This window comes from Sorex araneus, chromosome 9 (genome assembly GCF_027595985.1).
Source record: "Sorex araneus isolate mSorAra2 chromosome 9, mSorAra2.pri, whole genome shotgun sequence".
In the NCBI taxonomy this organism is placed as follows: Eukaryota; Metazoa; Chordata; class Mammalia; order Eulipotyphla; family Soricidae; genus Sorex; species Sorex araneus.
In genome coordinates this window covers 26,784,204-26,792,584 of record NC_073310.1, presented here as the reverse complement: position 1 = coordinate 26,792,584, position 8,381 = coordinate 26,784,204, and positions in this window count along the sequence as shown.

The window sequence follows — 8,381 nt, the reverse complement described above, 5'->3', positions numbered from 1 at the left end:
TGTTTTTCTGGTGACTCAGTTGTGAGCACTGGCACTGTACAGCCCCCTGAGCGTGGAGTCAGAGTAACCCTCCTGCAAAGCCAAGTGTGATACCAAACCAATCAATCAATCAGTTAATTAACATGTATAATTTGATCAAGTTGATATATACAAGTATCTATAAAATCACCCCCAAACTTGACTCCGTGTTTAGAGAAGAGACAGAGAAGGAAAGAAATCAAAGTGGGGGAGGAAGAGAATGAGAAATAATTGGTTAACAGGCATCAGGATTTCAGTTACACCAGGGATCTGAGTGAGGGGATATAGCCATAGACCCGAAGACACAGATTCAACAGAACTGAAAACATGAGGTCTAAGCTGCAACCGCTAAAACTTTATAATGTGCCTGTCGAGTTGACAGGTAGGGTGGAGTGAGCATTGGGATGGGGAAGGAATCTGGGAGCACTCATAGTGGGAAATTGACATTGGTGAAGGGATTGATGTTGAATAATCTTCTGCCTGAAAGTGAACTATCAGTAACTTTTAAAATCATGGCTCTTTAATAAATAGAGTTATAAAAAAATGACAATCAAATCTCACCCCCCAAATCAAGATTCTAACACTCTCTGAAAGTTTTATTTCCTTTATATATCATGTGGGAAAACAGTAGAAGAAATAGTCTATCCATTGTAGAACTTTGGACCAAAGGCAATTAATTCAAGCACAAAGTGATGTTTACTGTAACATTCCAAGTGTGAATGTGCCTTCTCCACTGTTAGGAGTCCTTCACAGCATGTCTCTCTCTCTCCCCCCTCTCTCTCTTTTCATCTGGCTGAATTCCCTTAAAGATTAAATTATAGGGGGTACTTGGAACGTGGCTCACTTTCTGTGACTACGAGAAAGCAAGCAAACTCTCACATCCTATTCTTTTATTATTGCCAACTTTTCCAGGGGGAGCAATAATAGCCTTTCAGTTGTGGCTTTCCTCCACTGCCTCTTAATTTTCTCGAATTCTCAGGGTCTGTTATGAGGAAATTGGGAAAGAGACACTGGAGTGTGTGTGGGTCTTTAAAAGATGGATTTGAAGATTTCTTTTCAGAAGAAGAAATTAAAATTCCTAGTGATTTAGACTCTCCAGAAGGAAATCATACTACTCAACACCATAGTATAAAATAAAGAAAAATCACCAAAATAGAATTGAAGCATCTCCGGCCTTCTGTCGAAGTAAAACATCTAGCTTTCAGTATCTCCATTAGCTATATCCTAATTAAACTGAAATTAACTAAACTATTTTTAATCTCTACTAATTAAAATCTTTCCAATAGGATTTGTTCTATACACAGAACTTTATTGAAACATACTTCAACAGCATACTTTATTTCTTTTTTTTTTTAATTTAAATTTTATTGAATCACCATGTGGAGGGTTACAAAGTTCTCAAGATTATGTCAGTTATACAGTACTCAAACACCTTCCCTTCACCCGTGCCCATATTCCATCACCAACCACCCCATTATACCTCCCGCCCCCTCCCGCCCCCCCAGTCCCCGCCCTTGTAAGTGATAAGTTTCACTTCGTTTACGCTTTATCTTGGTTACAGTCCATGTTTCAACACATAACTCACTATTGTTGCTAGGGTTTCCCCCCAAAAAAGAGAAGACAGTCCCACTGTCAAGGAAGCATTTGATGACTCTCCATTGCTGAGAATGTAGAGATATTAAGTCCCGCTGTTTGTTACATAACTTTTCTATTTTTTTCCCCCCTCGTCCCGCGCCACCGAGATCACGCCTGTTTAGTAATCACCACGCTGCCTGACAAAGGGAAAACAAACCAAAAGAGATGGTTATTTCTCGTCATCAGCCGGCGTGGGGCTCTGGCTTAGTTGATAGTCTGGTAGAATGTCTGCAAGCAGTTTCTGGAACCAAAAGTAATACGCTGGTATCGGCCCCGGCTCAAAATTCCACCAGCGTCCCGCTGTTCCAAGTACATAATAATTTATTCCCTTGTATCCCATTCCCACGCCACCAGGTCCGTGTCAGCTTAATGGACATCATACTATGGTTAACGCCACGCCGCGTTTCTTCCCGAGAAAGAAGGATATTTCTTCTCAGCCGGCGTGGGGATATGGCTTAGTTCAGTCTATAGAGATGGCTACCACTTTGGTGGCCTTCAATATTTCAGCAAAAGACTTACTATTCTTGTTAGGATTTCCCACCAAAGTCCGACCCGTTAAAAGGGAACCATTTCATATTGGTGATGATTAAATGGCAATAGGTTGCGCAGCCATGGCAGCGGCCTCGCGGCTTTGAATTTCTGTATAAAGTCCAGGGAAAGTACAGCCAGAAATTACACATCGCTACAAACTTTAACCCTATTATGGTCCCCCCAAAGTCCAACCTATTACAAAGGAACCATTTCATATTGCTGATGATTAGATGACATTAGGCTGCCGCGGCCGCGCGGTTTTGGGTTTCTATGTAAAGTCCAGGGAAAATTCTGCCTAAAATCCTATCGCTACAATCTTTTACCCTTCAACAAAAAACTTAGTACTATTGTTTGGAGTTTCCCCCCACGTTAAGCCCTGCCAAAAAGGAACATTTACACGTTGCTGACAATCAAGAGATATTAGGTCACGTGGCTGCGATAGCAGCCGCGCGGTTTTGGATTTCTATACGAAATCCAAGGAAAATTCTTTTGGTAATTGCATCACTCGCTGGCAGCGCCTGGGCCAGAAGCTCCGAGCACACCGTTTGGAGGCATTTTGGGGGCGCCGCTCGTGTCCAAAGTGGTTCAGTTGCCTCCGGGGTCGATCTCGCGTGGGGCTGCAAAGGCTCAAGTGTGTTTTCAATAACAATCTTGTCTGTGTCAGAGCTGATGCTTCTCAAATCTCTACTTTCTAGATCTCTCCTGTGATCCTTATCACAAGTTGCACTTGACAATTGAACGTGTCCCCAACCTTAGTTCTCTGTGTTCCCTATCTCTTCTCCAAACCCCCATGCCTGCACACAAGAAGTCAGTCTTTGGAAGGTAATAGGAAGCCTACCTATTCCTACCTCTTTCTGTCTTATTTTAATCAATTACATCGTCAAGACTATATCTCTCATAGCCTTTCCCTCTCCTTTCCTACTGTCACCATTCCTTCTCCCGCCTTTTCCTTTGCTACTGCAATGATAATGATCCAAGTATGAGCCCCAGGTTACATCAACCAGTTGGTCCTCCTAGATATAGTGCAGATCTGCACTCTTCAGAACACAAGAATTCTCCTCAGGTTTGGCATCTATCCATGTGCCTAAGTGTCAGTCTTATTTCTTGCTGTGGCCTATTCTCTAATCTCATAGTATTCTCTCCCTCTTAGGGTCCCAACAGGCTTCCAATGCCTCTGCACTTGTATTTCCCTTTTGCTAAATGCAAACATCAACTCAGGTACCTGAAAACTCCTTCTCGTCTTTTACATTCTAATTCGAACTTTACCTTCCAATACAACAGTGCATTTGAACATCAAATCATTGTGCTATGCCCCTCAATTTGTGTGAGTTTCTGACTTTTAGTCTATGAACTCCATGAAGATGAGAACAATTTACTTCCCTTTTGCAATTACCAGTACCTACCATGGTCCTTGGTATTTAGAACAAGCTAGAAAAAAAAATAGTTGCTGAATCAAAAAGTGACCTTTTAAATCTGTGTCATCCAAATAGTTTGGCTGAGTCGGGGCTGATTCAAAGAAGTTTCTAGAAATTTGCCTCTTTTACAAGGGCTTATTCCTAAAATGGAATGGTTTGAGGAGGTGGGTCAACCAAGAACAAAAATTGAACCTATTTTTTTCCAGACACATGTTCTCAAATTCTTCATCTTTAGGCTCCTTTATGCTGTCTTGAGAACAAAACCTAGACTAAATCCAAAAATTGCATCAGAAGGTATTTGACCAGTTTGAATCAGAATTAACCAGCTCAAGTGAGGTAAACCAAGATCATTACCTTTGAAAATATAAGCATAAAACAAAGGCCGAGTAGTTTGAAATCAGACAGATTTATGTTCAAATCCTAACTGCACCCTTTACTAAATTGTGGGCTGATTTACTCATTGATTTCACAATCATTGCTTTCATAGTCAATTATATGCCTAATACTGTTGTAGATTCTAGTGATAATCACATCAAATATTAGTGATGTACATAGTACATGTCTGGCAAAGAGTATGCCTTCAACATATGGTAGATATTACTACTGACAATTCTATACTTTTTCTGACACTCTAAATTTAGGAATCAACATCCCAGGGAACCATAAATATGCCAATGGCATTAAAGAAATTTTTAAGAAATTATTCCAGTTACCACCCAGTTTCCAGTCAAAATTGTGAAGCATGTAAAAAACTCCTCGCCTACCTCTCTCACGTCTCCTTTTCTAGCATTATGTTCTATACTTTATTATCTAACATCTTACATCCCACCCACCCAAGTGTTCCCATTTTCCAAAAGTCCAAATTAAACCATGATTCTTAGAACCTACTTCAGATTCATCAAGTTTTATCAAACATTGCCAGACTAAAATCAAAATAAATTAATGGCACAAATGGATGCTTGTGAATGGATATTTGTGATCCCACATGTTGTCCAAACTTCCCACCCCTCTGGATATGAGAGAAAGCTCTCGTGATCTACCTTTAATGCTGAAGGGCAAGGCTGGAGATTCAGGTTTACAAGAAAGGACAGTAAGAAATGTATTCAGATGAAAGGAGGAAGTCAAAAGTCTACTTTACTTAGCAAGTACAAAAGGCTGAGGCAGATACCAATATATCTATAAAAATTCAGGATAGGGAGGAGTCCTGCACATGAGAAAAGCAAGTAGGTCCTTTTCTCTGGGAATGTTGCCCAGGTACTTGCTGGGCTACTGTAATGGCAATCTGTAAAAAAAAAAAACAGCTACCATCTACACAATCTGCTAGCAATCTACACTATTATCATCTGCCAATCTAAATACCTCTCTCGTTGGAGGAATATTTAGGGCACCACTTGAGTAGGTAGATTACTAACTTCCTTCTGGAACTTTAGGAAGAAAACGTCCTTTTTCTTTCTAGCCTTTATTTTGGACTCTTTTTCCCCCATCTGTCTCATCTACATCTAAAGATTAATGGTCAAGAAGTTAAAATCAGCTCTACTAAGGCAATGCTGCCTTCAGGCTTAATTCTTTGCATGCAGATATAGAAAGATATTTAAAATATAATGTTACATAAAGTATATGGAAGTTGCATAATAGTTTGTGTAGTTTAATTCTATTGACGTTTAAACAATAAAGCATCCGGAGAGATACTACAGCAGGTATGCATTTGCCTTGCATGCGGCCAATCAGGTTCAATCTCCAGTACCCAGTATGGTCCTTTAAGCCCACCAGGAGTGATCCCTGAGTGCAGAGCCAGGAATAAGACCTGAGACCACCAGTTGTACCCCAAAAAATAAAATAAATAATTTTATAAAATGTAAATAAAAATGTAATGATTAGTGCATATGCATAGAAAAATCCTGAAAGAGTCTCAAGAATCTGTCAACATTACTTATTTGTGAGTATTGCAAAAATATTACGTTTGTAAATGATTTTTGCAAAAAAAAAATTGAAATGTCCAACTACCATTGAATAAACTTATATGCACATGATCTCATTCTTTGCATGTTCTTAAGAGATGGAGAACCTCGTAGCAACTCAAGAAAAACCAATAAACATCATCAACAAGAAAAAGAATGAGGAGTGATGTGTGAATTAATGTGAAAAATGCCAAGAACTTCTTGTTTTAAGTCAGTTCTTACTAATAAGTAACAATAATTGAATTGAATTTTATCGCTTGCTATTTTACCCACGCTGTTTTCTGCTTCTGTGGAAAAAGACCTAGATGTTTTAACTGATGGCTTATTTAATAAAAGCCAACTGTAGGCGGACAAAAAAATAAAATGCAAAGTTAAATTGAATTAATAGCTGTGATGTTCAGTTCTTGATGATGTGTTATTGTCTGAGCTGGTAGGAACACAGCTGGAGTAATAAAGACTATCATTTTTCATAAATGTACTCACTGTAAAAAAACAAACAAAACAAAGCTGTATCAAATAAGTAGTTCAAGTACCCCCACCTCTCCGCCTACTCCTACCCATTCCCCAGGGTTGGTTGATATGTTTTCTTCAAAATACAAATATATTGTAAGTGTATATCATTTTTTTCACACAAGAAATCACATTTTCAACTTTATTTTCATTTCTAAATCACAGACATCAAAATTTAGAGATGTTCCATAACTTAATCAATCCCCCATATATAGACATTTGTCCACATAGGTATATTAATGAAAAAAATTGGTTGTATTTTTGGTGAAGCGGGGGGGTGGCACACACAGTGATGCTTAGGGGTTATTCCTGACTCTGCACTCAGGAATCACTCCTGGTGGTACAGGGAGGACCATATGGGATTTCAGTGTTCAAGCCCAGGTTAGCTTAGTGCAAGGCAAATGCCTTACCCTCTGTATTATTGCTCCAGCATCATGAAAACAAAATTTTTGATTGGGGGTGTGGCTCAGTGGTAGAACTTGTCTTGTGTGTTCTGGCTTCAGTTCTTGGAACCACACATACAAATCCAAAAAGGACCAGAAAGAAAGTACAGGGGTTACTACTCTTATATTACATGCAATTTAATTCTTAGTACTACGTATAGCCTCCTGAGCACTGTCAAGATTGATTCACTGAGCACAAAGCCAGGAGTAATCGCAGAGCACTGCCAGGAATGGCCCCAAATAAAAACAAAACAAGGCAAAAACTCAGCATCTTCTCTACTTTTGTAATCTTGCTACATTGTAACAAATAGCTTCCACGTGTATTGCGTGGAATCAAATTCCAGAAATATTAACGTACATTTATGTGCTCAGAAGTAAGTCCAGAAATTTTTAGTAAGGCAATATGACAACTATTAGATGCATGGGCTTTGTAATAACATACTTCACATTGAGCTGCATGATGGATGTATTCTATAACTTCTTCAAGTCGCAGTTATATAACTTGTAAATGGGAATCAGAGCTCTTCTATCTAGTTGGCTGTGTAAATTTAATAAGGCAGTACATATGTCATAGTGTTTATTACAAACAGAGCAATGATAGATGTCACTATGAAGAGGGATCTGAAAAATAGCTGTCAAATGATACCAGAAAAGAACGTTCTGTATACTGTTGATTGTTTTAAAATGTTTGAAATGTGACGGTATGGAATCAGATTAGCTATCCTCTGGGGCTGCAGAAGATGGATAAAATCAAGGTAAATGCTACATAAACTTTTTCCAAGATAGACCAAGTACAAGGACCTATAGATCATTCTCCTTGGTGGGACATATTTAAGGAAATATATATATATATAATTATGAATCCTAAAATTGGTACAAAGTCCGGGAAATGGTCATGTAAATGGGGATCTCCGAAACTCAGGATCCAGTAAATCTACCTCTAGATGAGTCACTTTGGACGAAGTAAGGCTTCTATGACGGAAAAATTATTTTCAGGGGCCTCATCAGCCACAAAACTGGGGCTATATCTCTGGTTCTCTGTCCGCTTTTCAATTGAATTGATTATTTTCCTATTGCATGGAGGAAAGTAATTTTAATATATATTTAGATAGTCAGAGCTACATATTGTCTATAAAGACAGACATAAATGTAGATCTGGCTATGTCCTTTTTGAACATGTAATTTACAAATATTTTTGTCCCTTTTTGACATTGTTGAGTTCAGTTTATTAAATATTTTATTGATGATTTTCTAACCTATGTTCATGGGATAAATATGTCTGTATTTCCTTTAAAGTTTCCTTTAAAATTTTTATTTTCATGGGGCTGGAGTGACAGCACAGCAGGTAGGGTGTTTGCCTTGCATGCGGCCAACGCAGGTTCGATTCCCAGCATCCCATATGGTTCCCTGAGCACCACCAGGAGTGATTCCTAAGTGCAGAGCCAGGAGTAACCCCTGTGCATTGCCAGGTGTGACCCAAAAAGCAAAAAAAAAAACAATAAAATTTTTTATTTTCTAATTTTAGGCGGACTGGAGTGATAGCACAGCGGGTAGGGCTTTTACCTTGCATGCGGCCGACCCAGGTTTGATTCTTCTGTCCCTCTCAGAGAGCCTGGCAAGTTACCGAGAGTATCCCGCTGGCACGGAAGAGCCTGGCAAGCTCCCTGTGGTGTATTTGATATGCCAAGAACAGTAACAACAAGTCTCACAATGGAGATGTCACTGGTGTCCACTCAAGCAAATCAATGAACAACAGGACGACAGTACTACAGTGCTGCCACTGCACTTATTTTAGGCACTGTGACTTACAACATGGTTACTGGTAAGGTTTCATAAATACAATGTTCCAACACCACACCCTCCACCAGTGT